The sequence below is a fragment of the Gekko japonicus genome, unplaced genomic scaffold (assembly GCF_001447785.1).
Source record: "Gekko japonicus isolate JY-2015 unplaced genomic scaffold, Gekko_japonicus_V1.1 scaffold69, whole genome shotgun sequence".
Lineage (NCBI taxonomy): Eukaryota > Metazoa > Chordata > Lepidosauria > Squamata > Gekkonidae > Gekko > Gekko japonicus.
The window spans coordinates 2,119,007-2,135,970 of record NW_015175972.1 but is presented as its reverse complement, the minus strand read 5'-3'; the positions used below and the strand labels follow the sequence as shown (position 1 = coordinate 2,135,970).

The following is a 16,964-nucleotide window of genomic DNA, read 5'->3' as shown; positions in this document are numbered from 1 at the left end:
TTGATTTAGGACAAAGGTTTAAAAACTTTGTGTAGAACACCCTATTTGACAATCGCATATACTTTACTGAATGAATGCACTGGAAAGCTAAAGCCAATGGTACTGTTCTAGAGCATGTGCACAGCATGTACACACAAAAAGATATGTCTGCAAACATCTACGTTTGTGTTTTTATATTTTTGCTTAGCCATTGTCATGGATATTGGTATCACAAAACAAGGAGGTATAGGGGACATATTCTGTTGTAATAGCTAGCTATTCAACGGCTGCTAGCTTTTGATTCTTCTTGGAATGTGGTTTTCAGGACAAAAACTTCTTTAAAATCAGGTGAGACAAATAATTCTACATCCAATAGTCATGGATATTCAGAGATGATGTGGACAGACAATGATGTTGACAGACAAGGGCAGATTGTTCAGATCACAGCGTTTTAATTATCAGTCAGAACAATATTTATAAGAACCTTTTAGTTACATAAGCTATTCACAAATAAAACAGGCAGGTTTTCATTAAATAAAGCCTGGCCTACACAAGCAACACAACGAGGTGAGACATTTTTCAGGAAGAAGAGTGGGTTGCACTATTTCAGACTGATGACATTTTTTAAAAATAGTCACCATATAAAAATGGCCCTACAAAGGGAAATTAACATGTTGGGAAGTAAGATTTTAAACCAGCCTTCTCTTTACTGTGCTAGTTTTCCACTTGCATGGATTTTTATTTTAAAAAGTAGGGCAGAATTCAGAAGATGTCATACCTGCCTCCAACCTGAAGTGGTACAGCCCATTCTACTCCTTCAGGATTCTACCTTCTCATTCTCATCACAGATGGCTGCACTTGTAGACCTGGATTAAAGTGTGGAATTCACTGCCACAGGATGTAGTGATGGCCACAAGCACAGAGTACTTTAAAAAGAGTTTAGAGAAAGGAAGACAGGTCCACTGACTGAAGGGAACCTCCACATTCAGAGGTAGTAAACCTTGGAATACTAATGCCAGGAAGAAACAATGGGGAAGGCCTCGGTCTCTATGCCATGTTGTTGGCCCTCCAGAGTAACTGGTTGGCCGCCATACAAGACAGAATGGTGAACCAGATGGACCACTGGTCTGATCCAGCAGGGTTCTTCTTATGTTCTTATGGCCTGGTTGTATTTCACTATGAGGTGGCAGTTGCTATTTAGTTGTGGGAAGCAGAATTTTATTTGGAAGTTGAGAGTTGGAGGCCAATCAAGCATATTCTGCATGATACTTGCTGTTACAGTTCATTAAATCATAAAAGTGGGAAAGCCGCTAGTGGAATGACAGGCAGCTTCAAGTCAAAGAGGAAGAGGTATCATTTCATTTTAAAATGACTTCCACATAACAGCTTTATTGTGCAGAGGCTTCTTTCTGAGTCTGACAAAAGCACAAAACACAAAATCATAAATTTTACAACAAACAAAACTGCAGCTGCACAAATTATGCAAGTATGCAAATTCTAACAAAATCTGTTCAAGTTTGCCCAATTTGCATAATTCAATAGAAAAGCAGATTTGAGGCTTTGGTTACAGAATTTGTGATTTTTTAGAGCAGAACTCCAGAGCTTTTATCAACAATCTGGGCTATTATTCAAAAATTAACTGTATCTTTTATGCACGGTGTGGAGGCTCTCATGTATCCTTTTTAAAAGTTTAGATTCAAATGCTACATATTATACATAGTAAATTGGCCATCTACATTCTGGTCAACACAGGGAGAAATGCAAACAAGAAGAAAGTGGCTCTGAATGAATCCTTATTGACTCTTTTAGCAAAAGGAGGAATACATGGAAGCACAAAAAAAGTTTTAATAGACCCATATTTACCCCGATGGATTCTTAACTTATGGCTCCTAGCTAAAGGGGTATTCTATAAATCAAAGTGTATCCTGACCATCTTTTATCATTCGCAAGGGACTCCCTGCAAATTCCAGACTCATGATAACAGTGTGATAATGTGGTAACAGTGTGCAGTATTCGGCCCACGTAGGTTTGTTGTGTGGATGTGGGCAAGGGTGTAGACTTTCCAATTTCCCGGGGGGGGGGGGCTGGGGCTGGGCCAGAGGCATTGCTTTGCTAGGAGCAAGGGTGGCTCCCGGGGGAGGCTGAGCACCTTCCTGAAAATTTCGGCGGGGGCTGAAGCCCCGCCGCCCCCACGAAGATTACGCCTATGGATGTGGGGGCATTTGGAGGGTGAAAGATGAGATGGTTTTCAAATAAAAACTGGTTAGATACGCCACCTGAGAAGAGAGAGGATGGATAGCCTCTTAAGAGTATGACTAGTGGAAGAAAGTGCAGCCAGGAGAGGCTCAATTAGAGGGAATGCTACCTGTTGCCCATGTCACCTTTCACTGCTGCCTAAAGCAAGGCAGCCCTGACAGGCAACGTTTCCAGATGGCTCAGACTCCTGACTGCTGCCTTGCCTTCTCACCTGTGCATTCCCTATTATAGGGAGGCCCTAGGCAAGCCTGCGGTCACTGCTCTCCTGAGGCTGTGTGCTTGCTCTCTTCCCTGTGTTGGAGTGCATGTCTAACCAGTTTGGGTTTGGGTTTGCTTTTTCAAAAATCTGTGTCGCGAGCAAGACATTCTCCACATTATGTGGGGCAGGATACTGGGGAGGGACAAACTTTAGTCTGCTGTGTGACTGAGAGAGAAAAAGAACAAAGTCATTTGTTTCTCTCTCACTCACGCACAGCCCCAAGTAGGGATGCCAGCCTCCAGGTGGGACCTGGGGATCTCCCAGAATTACATCTCATCTCCAGACTACAGAGTGCTCTGTGGCACTCTACCCCACTGGGGTCCCTGTCTCCCCCCCCCCCTGGCTCCATCCCCAAATTTCTAGGAGTTTCCCAACCTGGATCTGGCAACGCTAGCCCCGTGCAAGGAGAATGGTGATTGAGGGAGAGTGTTCCCTTCTCAGGACCATACCTATTTTCCTATGTGAGGTGAGTCTCAAAATGGCTGCAGTGGGGGGGGGGCTCATTCTCTCCCCAGCACCATCAGCAAGCTACCATTTAAAAATAATATCAACCATTTCTGTGTGCTGTCACTCTGCAGTGTTGGTGTACACGTGCCCTGTTTAAGAAGATTAAAAAGCAGAGGCAAAATTATTCCTACCACAGCTAAGCTATTATCTATCTCCAACCCCTCCTTCTAGCAGCTAAGTAAGAGTCCGCCATCCATCTGTGGGAGCAAAATACTGCACTGGTAACACTGCTTAAGTGCCAATATGTTTTGTGCATTTCCCTTGCCTGGAAAGGTCCCAAGAACAATTTCTGGACAAATCCCTGCCCAAAGACAGGCACATTATACCTGTGGTTCTTTGTGAAAACACCACTCTTCTGATTGCTCTTTCCACACAGAGACAATTCTCTGTGCAGCTGCCATTGCTGCTGCAAATGCAAAGGCATCCACCAGTGCTGGTTCCAGTTTTTGGGGGGCCTCAGGCCTTCTTCATGCCTCCCTTTCCACCCACCCACCTGCCCATTCCCCCATCTGACTGGGCATTCTCCCCCTGCTTACAAGCCCTCCTACCGCCTCCCCTCACAGCTCCCTGCACCACATTCATGTCTTTTCCCTGACAGCACCAGCTCTGCAGCTGGTACTGCTATTGCTGTGGCCACCAGGAGTGCCACTCGTGCACCACCTGCATGCACTTCCCCATCAGTGCTGAGAAGCTGACAGCACAAGGAGTGGAGTACTTGCAAGTGAACGGGTAGGAAAGGACACACAGACAGATGGCAGAGAAGATGTATAGTTTTTTTTGGGGGGGTTAGTGACAGTGGGCCCCACCAGAAGCTTTGGACCTCAGCAGCTGACCCACCTCAGGGGTATGCTGACGCAGGCCCTTCTGCCCACACAGCGGTTTTATCCACACCTCCCTTGCCTCAGCACCCCGCTGCCACGATTTTCCCACCTCCACTGGAAAGCTTTTTTAAAAAAAAACCACAATCAGGACACAATTCTTTGGAGGTTATTCACACAAAGATTTTGTATGACAAATGCATCGGGACCATCATGCCTGCCGGGCATGAAGAGGCCATGGTGACTGCAGTGCGTGTTGAGAAGGGGCTTCAGCCTTCCCTTCATTTTCAAGACCTGAAAAGGCCCCAGAGAGCTGCTGTTTGCTCCACAGGGAAACTTATGTGCAACGACAGCTCCTTCTATGTTCCCCAGTGGAGCAGTTCCCCAGGGCTGTTTCACTTTGTGAAGAGGGGAGGGGGGGGCAGGGTTTGAAGCTATGCACTGCTGTCAGGACATGGCACCTGGGAGGCATGGAACTCACGATACACATGCAATACAAAGCCCTCATGGCAGCTACAAGGACTTTGTATCAGATGCATTGGCCATTACATACCCCTTGGTTTCCAGTTCGATTTACAGAGTCTCGTTCTGATGTGGATGAGGCTGACATGAGCAGCAAAAAAAAAAAAAAGGTGACACAGTAAGTTTGGCAGGGCCCGCTGTGTTTGGTAATGCTGTAAACTTGGTAGTGCAACAGCACTGATGTGCGCTATTGACAATTTGCCTACGTAAAGGCTGAAGTTGGTTTGGTTCCAGCTATTTGTAGGCAAGATGGATCACTGGTCTCCAAAGGGCATACAGTAAATTAGATGGTTATGTGGGAAGTGAGACCAAACGTTTTGCCTGTATATACAAATGGGATATAAAAACAGCACAATCCCCACATACTCCAAACCACTCGTCCCTATCCCTTGTCTAAGAGCCACTTCACCTAGCTTCTATCACTGTCATGGGGCAAGGGGAGGGAGCTTTCAGGATTTTCCCATTTATTTTAGACACACATTTCTGTATCTGGTATCCAAGAAACAAATTAAGCAAAATTCTTATGCCCCTCACAGGCAAGAGAGAAAATACTGGGGGAAGATTGCAGCATCAACTTTCTATCCTAATTGCCTACAAGCTGTGGTACACTCCTGGTAAATCTTGCTGTCGATAAACTACAGATATTTTGAAAAGCCACAATAGAAACAGCCCCTCCTACAGCTGCACTATTATTCCAGCTTTTATTTAGACCTAAAAGCAGCAATTTTTGTGCTCTTGTGTGAAATTCTGCAGAGATATGAAACTAAACCCCAAAGACAACAAAGAATTCCCAAACAAAACTGAAGTCAGTTAGTTGACATAACCCGCTCTCAAGCAGACAATTGCAGGCTCAGATTCTTAGTAAGAGGCTCACTAGGGTACTTATAATTAAAAGGAGATGGAAGTTGGTGATACAAGCTAAATTCACACAAACCTACAAGCTCATAGGATAAGTGAGATTGTTCCAGTCCCACCTACAAGCCCATGAGTCCTACCTAACAATGGAAAGTGGTATATGAAAACTTGGTCAATGTGGATGATCTTCATCTCTTACAATAGGGGAGTAAGGTAAGAACCACAGATTAAGCCTTGGAGGAATGGGTGCATTAGCCCCATCCTAACATTACATGAGGCATATCAGGACTCAGACAAGAGCATCCAGTGGGTGGTTGCTCCACCACACACAGGTTCCACAAACTTGGTTCAGCATTCATAGATTGACTGGATCAAATGCAGCTTTGAAATAAGAGTCTCTAAGTATTCCAGAAATTTTTGAAGTTCTTTGAGCAGAGCTTAACAAGCAAGTGGACAAAGGTGACCTGCTAGATATTATATACTTGGACTTCTAAATGGTACTTCTAAAAGGTACCTCACCAAAGACTCCTGACTTTTATGTATGTTTAGCAGTTGGGGAGAGAAAGATGGGTCCTGGATTCAAAATTAGCTAAATGACAGGAAGTAGAGAGTAGGAATAAATGGACAGTTCTCTCAGTGGAGGAAAGTGAGCAGCAGGGTCCCACAAGGCTCAGTATTGGGATCAGTGCTATTGAATTTGTTCATAAATTATTTGGAGAAGGGTAGCGGCCACTTTGAGAATGATACCAAATTATTCAGGATGGCGAAAACTACAAAAGAATCTCTCCAAACTGGGTGAGTGGGCGAAAGCATGGCAAATGAAGTTCAGTGTATGTAAGCATAGGGTGATACATACTGGAAGTAAAAAAACCTCAAATTTAAATAAATGCTGATGGGGTCTGAACCTGCCAAGAGTGAAAAGGAAAGAGATCTTGGATAGCTCAATGAAAATGTCAGCTCAGTGTGCTACAGCAGAAAACTAGGCAAACTCCATGTGGTAGATGATTAGGAAAGGGACATTTCAAAAGACGTGGGAAAAAACTGTATGATTGGTACAATATAAATGCATAGCTTAAAAGTAATGAAATTCTTGGTATTGTTAATCTCTTTTAGTTAAATAGAAACTATGGCAAAAAGATAAGAGTATATAGAAACTTAAGCAAATGTCAGATACAACTGACTGGCTCAACTCATCAGGAGACAGAAGACGCCCAGCCAGAAGGAACGGTCGATATAAAAATCAAGGGAATAGGGAGAGCAAGGAAACAAAGAAGAGAACCGAGGAAGATGAAGAAGGTAGAAGACAACAAACAACCAGTGGAGGAAGAGGAAGGAAAACTGGACCCGACAGAAGAGATGCCAGGAGAGATGCTGCGGGGTCCCTGTGGCTTTAAGCGGGAGGGGTGCAGGTTGATGGGAATAAAGAGGAAAATACTCTCAACCGGTGAGGAACCAATTAGGGCGAAAACAAAGACTGGATCACCTGTGAAGTAACACTGACCGGGAGTTTTCGTGATAATAAAAAGAAGCCCCACCCATTAGTCGGGGGGGGGGGCTGCTAGAAGAGTCTGAGGTTTGAGAAGTATCATGCCTTAAGTTCCAGCACCTCCCTCCTCCTGCTGAAGGCAGGAGAATCCCGACAACGAACGGACATCGTGACAGCAAACTTATAGAAATTCTTTAAATATGGTAATAGAGTTATAAGAAAGTATACTGATCTCTTTGTATGTTTTATGTGTGTAAGTGGATGTTTGTTATGTTGTATGTTTGTTTGTTGGTGTATAATATGAAAAACAATAAAAGTATACGTTATGGGTACTTAAAAAAAAAAAGGAAAGGGACTGAAAATCAAACAGTCAATAGTGTAATGCCTTTGTATAACTGTGGTGTGTCCCCATTTGGAGTACTAAGTATAGTTCTGGTTGCTATATCTCAAAAAGGATATTGCAGAGCTCAAAAGAGTGCAGAATAGGTCAACCAGAATGATTAAGGGGTTGGAGAACATGTCCTATGAGCAAAGACTAAAGAGTCTGGGACTTTTCATTTTGGAAAAGGAGACTAAGGAGGGAAGGGCAGGATTTATATCTTGTTTTATAAAATGTTGCATAGAGTGGAGAAAGTGGACAGAAACACTTTTTTGTTTCTCTCTACCCCATAATAACAGAACTTGATGGCACCCAATGTAGTTGAAGGGCAATAGATTCAGGATAGACAATAGGAAATACTTATTTACTCAATGTGTAATTAGGTCATGGAATTCAGTGCCAGTGGATGTAGCCATGGCTATGAGCATAGATGGCTTTAACAGGGAATTACACAGATTCAGGGAGGGCGGATCTATCAAGAGCTACATGCAGTGAAGAGTAAACAGAACCTTCATATACATAGGCAGCAATGCCAATGCTAGGAGGCAGCAATGTCAGGGGAAGGCCTTGGCCTCTATGTCCTGTTTGCTGGACCTCCAGAGCAACTGTTTTCGCCACTACTTAAAACATGATGCTGGAAAATAGAGGCCCACTGGTCTGAGCCAGCAGAGCTTTTATGTTGTTATGTTCTTCCAAGGTAAACGATACCCCAAAAGGAAAAAAAAAATCCTGCTCATTAGGACAACTACAAGAGCCACACCACACAGAGGTTCATTCTACTAGCTTGCTCTTTTTCTCATGTGTCACAATCCTTGTTCTTGACTTGCAGATAATGGATAAGATTTTTTTAAAGACTCCCTCATCCTAGTGGACAGATACACACACCCACAATATTGTGATACCCCTTCAAGCACAAGTTACTCCTTTCTCCGTCTATAACAGCAGGGTTCAGTTGTCTGGGTCATTTGTATAGTGGTTAGCTTCCCGAAACTGGAAGAAGCCAAGTAGGTGCTACCGACCATAAGTCAGACATTACACACAAAAATATTAGGAAAATTAACAGAAACCATACAAACGGATTCTGGATAATTTCTTTTTTATGGTCCTTTACAATGGAGTCAGAACATGGAAATTTGCCTTCATGACGACTCCTATCAAATCTCTGTTCCCGCTGAGATTCACTCCAGTCACAGCAGAGATTGCTAACAACAGATTAATTATTCTGTAGCGTCATGTGCTGACAAGCCTAGGTGACTGGAGCAAGGCAAAGGTAGTGGCATCCACTGGGATGCCTGTCTGACTTGAGATCCCAAAGTTCTCAGGTGGCCACAAAGAATCAACCCCAGGGGAATGCTCAGGACCACCCTCCAGTGGGGAAGGTTCGGCTCAGCTAGATAATCATTCTGTTGGCCCAGGGTGGCTGCTGGTGTCTAACACAGTAGGAAGAGAGGGCGTGCCACTAAGGCTATGGGGGAACCAACTGGGTGTGAGTGACACCTGAAACAAGGCCTGCAGGAGGAGTAATCTGTTGGGCAACATCTGAAAAATGGTGTTGAAGCGCATATGGGGGTGGCTGGTGGAGGTGAATATAGACACTATATAGCAAGGATCTGGGTACAGTGAATTATGGTGCCCTCAGATACTGTTGCAAATAAAGGAAGCGGAGTGCCACAAATGTGACTGGGAGTGATTATTTTGCACTGTTGAAGAATGGAACCATGACCACTGCCCAGCCTACTGCGCTCTCCCATACTCCAGGTAACTCAGGAGGTCATTAACCTGACGACAGGTGCAGATGGAGGTGGGCAAGGAAGACTCATTGCCACTCTTCCATCCTTCCCCCACAGCACCCAAACCTGTGTCAATTACAGGTGGTAGGAAACCTGCTGCATGTTTTTGACTGGTAGATCAAAAGGAATCCATGGAACATTAGAGGTTCCCTTAAATGGCACTTTTTTGTGTAACACTGAATCTTGTGATCCTTTTCAGCATCTCAACTGAGGATGCATCTGATCTCATAGCAACCTACTCTGCAGCAGCCTCTGAGGAGGAGAACAATCCCACAGAAAAAGACAAAAGATTTTCTGCCACCTTGCTGTCCCCTGAAACAAGCCTATGTAAAAAAAAAAAAAAGCCTTCAATATAATAGCACCAGCAACTCCATCTTCTAGATCTGCACAACTGCCAGGAAAAACCTCCAGCAAGGTACATGGAAATCCAGGGAAAGCAGCCTAGCTATGGTATTTGGTTTATTTATTTTTAAAACCTTCAAGTTAATAGGTTCTTTCAGTGCCCTCTGCTGTTACCAGTCACTCAGCTTCCAATTTACTCTATAATAATGTCAGGTTGGGGCTTTAGGCTGGCAGCTTCCCAACCCCTTTCTCAAGCGGGTTTGGAGCAGCAGCCTGCAAATATGCTGAAGTTTAATGCAATCTGTCTCCTTTGGTAATCACGTTCCTCCTGCACCGTGTGCTATAAAGATGTATCGGTAAATGCATTTGCTAAAGATATACTCAACAACAACAAAAAAGGGCTACAAGCCTGATTTACAGGAGGCAGGAGGGGAGGCTTGCATCTCGAAGGCTGGCAAGGGATGAGGCATATTCTGTAGAGAGCTACTTGGGGGAAGGAATGTGCAACAGCTATGCAGAGCCCGCTTCATTTTAAAGCCAAGGAAGAAAAAGAAAAGCACACGTCTTGGGAGCCAGGGACTTCAAAAGATACCAGAGCAAAGCCCTTTTCCCTGGCAGCCTTAACCTTGCTGATTTGCAGACGTACAAAGACCTTCTTTGTAAACAGGAAGAGGGGGAAAATCCACCAGGACATGCAACAACATTTGAGCTAATATATCCTGACAATTTTCCCATCTCCTGCTGAGGTTTCTGGGAGCCGGCTGGCAGTTTGTTCCATATAATACTTAAATCAGGCATCCAGTTTCCTCATCTCAACCTTAATGGAAAGGAAAGTGGTTCTCTTCACATACCCTCACTCTCCCACGTTCACGTGAATTTCACCCCTGCTTCAACAAATCACCTTGACCTCCAGCTCCAGCTTTGCAAATCTGAAGTCCCGTGATCCATAACAGCCTCCAAGGAAATGCATGATCAGCCTGGCATTACAGCCTCCTAGCAAATGTGTGGTCAACCTGATGGAACCATCAGATGCTGCTGCAACTCTTCTTCCCCTGCACACTGCAAACCTCAGAGGGATATTTTAAATTTTGCACCAGTCCCACATTATCATAGTATACATGAAAGATCCACTGCATGATCCACTGCATGCTTCAGCCAGTTTGGTGTAGTGGTTAAGTGCGCAGACTCTAATCTGGGAGAACTGGGTTTGATTCCCCACTCCTCCACTTGCACCTGACTGGATGACCTTGGGCAAGCCGTAGTTCTGATAAGAGCTGTCCTTGAAAAAGAGAAGTTTCTGTCAGAGCTTTCTCAGCCCCACCTACCTCACAGGGTGTCTGTTGTGGGGAGGGGAAGGGAAAGGAGTTTGTAAGCCACTCTGAGACTCTCTTGGGTAGTGAAGGGTGGGGTATAAATCCAATCTCCTCCTCCTCCTCCTCCTCCTTCTTCTTCGGCCAATGAGTTCAAAAGTGCCTGTTTTAGACTAATCACTCATTTTCAACTAAAAGACATATCCAGGGATAAGAACTATAAATTAGTTTGGATCTACCTTTGCATTAGACTGGAGAATTCACTGTCTCCATTCCATTTTAGCTGCTCTTTAAAAATCTACCCTGGAGTCACTTCACATGTAACGTTTTATTAATCTGTGTTGGAAAAAGCATAAGCATAGTGGGGGTGAAGGGCTCTACGGGTATACAGCCAAAGCACACTTTGCTTGCATTGCAGTAAAAGATACATGTTTGTTCTAGGTTAGAAAAACCAACATATGAGTTGGTCCTCAAAATCACTCACACAAGATAAAGAGCATTATGGCATCTTAAACAATAATTGGCCTTACCTTTCTAAGGTTTTTAACAAAGTTGATGCACAATAATAATTTGGCTTGACACAACATCCTTAATAAGCCTAAACTTGCAATTGTATGTTTGCTACCTTCTTCATTTTTTAAGGTCTATGGGCACATGATCTACATGTGTGCATCTCTCCCTTATATATACTTGAGTAAGACGCAGGGTCACGCAGCGGAGAGAACATGCACACCAACAGTGTTTGGAGGCTCGCGCTGTCTGTCAGAAGCTTCCCCAGCTTCCATTGGCCGTGTTGCCTACGTCCCACCTCAGAACACTCCCCCCCACAACTAGCCAGGGCTGGAGGGAATCAGTGGAAGGCCGGTGGCGGCAGCTCATCACCGCTCGAAGCGGCCGGATTCCCCCCCCTTTATCGCACGCCTGTTTTCTCACCTCCCCCGCCCACCACCCACCCCCGGCTTCAAAGACCCTTTGGAGCCCTACAGGCTTCCGGGGACAGCAGGCGAGGGGCAGCGGCGCTCAGCCAACCCCCGCCGCCCTCTTTTTGCCACTGCACCCCACCTTCGCCAGCTTTCGGGGCGGCAGGCCACAGGCGGAGACGGTGAGACAACCCCCAACAGCCTGTTTTCGGCGCTCCCCCCCACCTTCACCAGCTTGCGGGGGCAGCAGGCGTGGGGCGACGGCGGCGCCGCTCTGCCAACCCCCACTGCCCCGTTGATTTTCACTGCTCACCCCCCCCTCGCCAGCTTTCCGGGGCCAGCAGGCGAGGAGCCACAGCGTCGCTGAGCCAACCCCTGCCGCCCCCTTTTTCCCACTAACCCCCCCTTCCTCACTCTCTCTTTGTTTTTCCCTATCTCCCTTCATTCTTTCCCTCTCTCACTTTCTCCCTTCATCCCCATCGCTTTCACTTCTTCCCCTCCTCCCTCCCTGTCTGTCTGGCTTACTGACCCCTCCCTCTCTCCCTCCCTCCCTCTCTTTCTCCAAGCCCCTCTATGTATCCATCTAACTATCTATCTACCACCCACCCACCCTACCTTTCTAGGGCCCACTGTCTTCGTCCACAATGGGCTTTGCTCCCTAGTCTATACATAACACAGAAATGCATGCAGGAGTCCCAAGTCTCTCCCCCCCCTTTTAAAAAGGCAATTCCCCAGGAGATACGTGGAAGCAGAGGTGTCGAAGAAGGGAGTGGTGCTTTCCCCTGTCCACTCCGCTGCTTTGAACAATGGCACCCAAGGAGCATTCCTCCTCTCAAAATTCAAATGGCACAAGGCAGGATTTTTTGGCATGTGTAGTTAGCTCGTAATTTTCCAAGTTGCGCAGGGGACAAAACACACTGGGCAGGACCCAACCAGCTTGTTCACTCAGCTGTAACCAATTCCCCTCCTTATTACACAGGCCAAGTGACCAGCCACAACATAGCCGCATCAGTGGTAAAAAGGCACCCCCTCTCCTCCAGCCCTTTTCGTCAGTGGAACATTTGGCTGCATCCAACCCACTGGAATCAGCAGAGGCTATGCCACCACCGATACTAACGGCCTTTCTACCATAACGTGCAATGTTGCCTCTTCCTTCTTAGAACATCATCGCATAGTGTGTATTCTCCCACCCCTCTCCACATTATTTACTGGTGGGAATGTGGAAAACGCAGAAAACCATGATATTACAGCACAGGATAAGCATTTTTTGGCAGCAGCTCTGTCATTCCATTATGTCCAGATCCACCCCAAAAAGTTGTTCATTTGCTAGACAAAGCTGGCACAATTTATCCTACAAAGCAAACCATATGGCCTATTAAAGGAATTATCCATTCGTCCCAACAATAACATCAAAATACCTCATATTTGTGTTTGTGTCGGGCTTCTTTAGAGCTCTGTTAACTCTGTTTTATGTTTATACAGAAGACCAGCTAGTGTTTCATTGAAAAAAATGGAAGTTATGGACTATGAGATGAAGGACGTTGAAGAATGCAGATGGCTGCACCAAGCCCAATGCCAGCTTGTTGAACTACTCTGGATTGCTTCTAATCATGGTGTTATTTGCAGCTTCACATTAGTCTCACAGCATGTACACAATCAAGGCATGGTGTGCTTCCAGAGATTACACTTAGAACATTCAAAATGTTAAAAAGTTTAATAAATGAATAAAAAGAATCCACACGGCTTGTTCAAGCATTCAAGATGGGAAAGGGCATAAAGAAAAGGTAAAAACAGACAGTTCATTTTCCTGACACTCAGTACTTATCCTATACAATGTTTAAATAGGACAAGGGGGCCAGGGGGAAAGGGCCGGGGGGGGGGGGACCACAGCGTGGCAACATTCAGGTACCCCCAAGGCAATGTGCCCACCACCCCCTCCAGGCACTTGGGGCGGAAGTGCGTGTGGTGCCCCATCACCTTTGTGTGTTGCTGGCTTTCGGGAACACTGCCTGCTGCCGCTGCCGCAGATCCCCCAGCCTCCTTCCTTCCATTGGGCAGAGAAGGGGCAGTTCCACCCTTCTCCTCTAGCTCCGGCGAAGGGGCTGGGGAGCGGGCGGGGGGGGGAGTAAACTTCCAGTCTGGTCCAGCAGAGCGGCCTGGCTTGCTCCATGGATCAGATGTGATCTCTCTCTTTTTATCATCGCCTAGGCCGAGGGGGGGGGGCTCCTGCTTAGAAGGGTGTTAGGGTTGGCTATGGAGGGGAGCCTATAAAAACCACGGAGGGGCGTGGGCCCCGCGTTAGCTACGGGCCTGCCTGCATGGCTCGTGCCACTCCAAAAAGCTGCTCCAGATGAAAGAGAGCTTCTCTTCTGTAGCAGAGAATACATATACTTCCCTTGGTAGAGCCCACCCCCCTCTGTCTGTTCACCCCTTCATGCTTCAAGAGGAAAGGTTACCATATGTAAGCCCTAGAGTACTCTCTGCTTGGAACTTGATGGCTAGTCTGCCAGCCCTCCCTTTCCTGCCAGCAACTAGTTTGCAGCTGGATTCCAATTTACACACACAGAAAGCAGTCACAATGATTGTAATACTGGGATGAATTCTTGGGCGGAGGACATCTCTCCACATCAAGGAAAAGCAGAAATCGCCCCAACCTGGATAGCCCAGGCAAGCCTGATCTCGTCAGATCTCGGAAGCTAAGCAGGGCCGACCCTGGCAAGTACTTGGATAGGAGACCTCTTTGAAATACCATTAGTCGGGAGGACAAGGGCAGGCACCTCTCTGAATATCCTCCAGGCCCTCAGGAGGGGTCAGTCACCAGAGGTCACCATGACTTCCAGGTGCACACACACTCACACACATGCACACAATCACACACACAAAAATACACAAAATTACCCAAAAAAAGGATAAGCAGAAATCAAGTTTGATTCCATAGGTCTGTGACAAACAACCCAGCTTGCATGTGGCAACGGTAACTACTGTACTGTGAATCACCTTGCTGAGTATCAGTGCTTGGAACAAGAGAGAGAATCTGGACATTAGTAGGATCTTCGGATTGACCTTGCCATCACTAGATACAGCAGTAATGAGAGAACAACATTATTCTGGGGAAACAAAGATGAATTCGACCAGTAAACTGAAGATGGCAAAAAGGCTAGTTACCTTTTGTGCTAGGCTAACACAACGCCGATACTCCTTGACCAGCTCTGAGCAGTTGAGTACTTGGTGCTTGTTTTCATTGTAGCACTTCAGGATCTCTGCTTGCAGGTTTGCACATATAGGTTGTGTGTTTCTCCGCCTGTAGGGACAAAAATAACCCCATGACTGTCCCAGTTCCATTTTTATGTCAATGCTGCCAGCAGATAGCACTAACATCACCAGGGTCCAAAAGTAAAACACTTTGCAATTCAGAAGATCCTGGGTTTAATCCCTCGTGCCTCCAGTTAAAAGAATGCCAGAACGGGCACGGTCCTGTACCTGAGAACTGTCAGAGCTGAATACTGATACAGCAACATTTTAGAGTCGGTTTAAAAAAAAATGCAACAGAAAAAAACAGTATGGTTTAAAAGGGACGTATTACTTCACATAGTTCATAAACTGGAAGGTGGCAGAGGTGCTCCCCTTTAGGGTTCCCCATGCAGGCAGGCATTGGGGGGGGGGACTCACATCGATCCTCCACAACACCCAGCTGCAGTGCCCTGCCCCAAGAATACTATTCTTCCCCTCCCCCAGCAGTCCTGAATGTGTCAATGGAGCTCCCTGCTCTTTCGAGCCCTGATCAATATCAATATGCACAAACAATAAAAAGGGGGCTTGCAGTGATGCCATTTGATGACACCAGCTCCCTCCCTTGAAAATCCTGATTATTTAAGGCACATGTAGAAGCAAATAAACAGACTCCACAAGTGTGAAAATGCAGAGGGAGGGCAGACATGGGGAAGAGCCATGCCCAAACGGATTCCAGTGCTTTTCGATCGACTGCCAAGAAAATCAGGAGTAAGTCGAGCATACAGAAAAGTCCTCCGTCTAAGGCGATTTCATATGTTCCTCTATGCTTATGAATGCTAATTCCTTCCCTTGATAAATAAAGGAGAGTTCTTGGAAAGATATTTTAGCATCTGCTTGACCAGTGGACAAATTACTTTCTCTGTGTGGTGAGGGGAACCATACGGAGAGAAGACCTGCTTGTTGTCTTGCCCAAGGCTGAATCCCAGGGCTGTAACTACTGAATAGAGACTTAAATTATTTTCCTAAAAAATATTTTGCTAGGTCATTCTGTTACTTCGGAGCTTCAGACAACAGGCTCAAGGGCAAGACCTTCACATTTATCAGCAACAGCCTGCTATGCATTCCATTTTTAAAAAATCAACATTAACAGCTGTATCTTTTGCTCAGCCAGTGTCAACTGATTTCAGTTCTCCTCACTTCTCTAATTCACATCTTTGGGTGAAAAAGATCACCCCTAGGCTGCGGTCCTGAGAGCAGAAGGAAGTTAATTGTTTCACAGAGACAAAATCCTATGAAATGCCTTCCAAACCATTGGAACAGGAAAGAACTTAACAAGGAGCTTCAGAAACTCATAAGGTTGGTATTTTGTTCTGTCACTGCAATTTTAATATCATTCTAATCATCTGAATGAGCCCCTTGGAAACAATACCAAACAGAACTAGGACAGGAAATACCACAAAATCCCTCAATTCATTGGGAAAGTTAAGACTCTTAAAATTAGGTTTTTAACTCATAAAGTTTTTTTAAAAAATCTAGCAGAACATTTTGTAACTTCAAGAGAAGTTGAAAATGTGATGTCTAGTTACTGTACTATCACCACCATTCTATAACAGCCCTATTTTTGATCTAACCAGATAATTTCAGAAAGGTAAACAGGCAAGCCTCTACCCAGCCTGGGTTTTCCCTATCTGCTTTCCTGTTTGGTATTTTCTCCCCAATTCTCCCTTACAGGAGCTCCTTCACTCAAAGCATTTACAGCCAACTTTGTTTTTTTGTCTTTTTCTCCCCCCAGTTTTGCCAGCACCTTACTTTGTCTTTTTGCAGAAAATAGGGACTTGGGTGCTATAATTCATGTTTTTGTGACATGCTGTACATGGAATGTCTTTTAAAAGAACATCTAGTGTAGTAGAACATAGTAACCTATCTCCTGGCCTATTTTCATGCAGTTGGATGGTGCAGTTTGGTGTAGTGGTTAAGTGTGCGGACTCTAATCTGGGAGAACCGGGTTTGATTCCCCACTCCTCCACTTGCATCTGCTGATGTGACCTTGGGTCAGTCACAAGCTCTGGCACAGCTGTCCTTGAAAAAGAGCAGTTTGTGTCAGAGTTCTCTCAACCCCACCCACCTCACAGGGTGTCTGTTGTGGGGAGGGGAAGGGAAAGGAGTTTGTAAGCCGCTCTGAGACTCCAAGTGAAGGGCGGGGTATAAATCCAATCTCTTCTTCTTCTACCTGTTAGTTTCTGTGCACACATACTAATTTTTCAGATCATGGAATCCTGAACTATTTAGGACTTGCATAATTTTAAGCAG

The 16,964-nt window shown here is 45.5% G+C and overlaps 1 long non-coding RNA gene across 1 annotated transcript in view; it reads right to left on the bottom strand.

Moving 5' to 3' along the window:
- LOC107122950 overlaps positions 1–16,964 on the bottom strand; it is a 205,997-nt gene that overhangs the window by 83,359 nt on the left and 105,674 nt on the right. Inside the window, exon 3 of the long non-coding RNA XR_001482939.1 lies at positions 14,589–14,724. This is a non-coding gene — a long non-coding RNA (uncharacterized LOC107122950). The remainder of the gene's footprint in view (positions 1–14,588; positions 14,725–16,964) is intronic.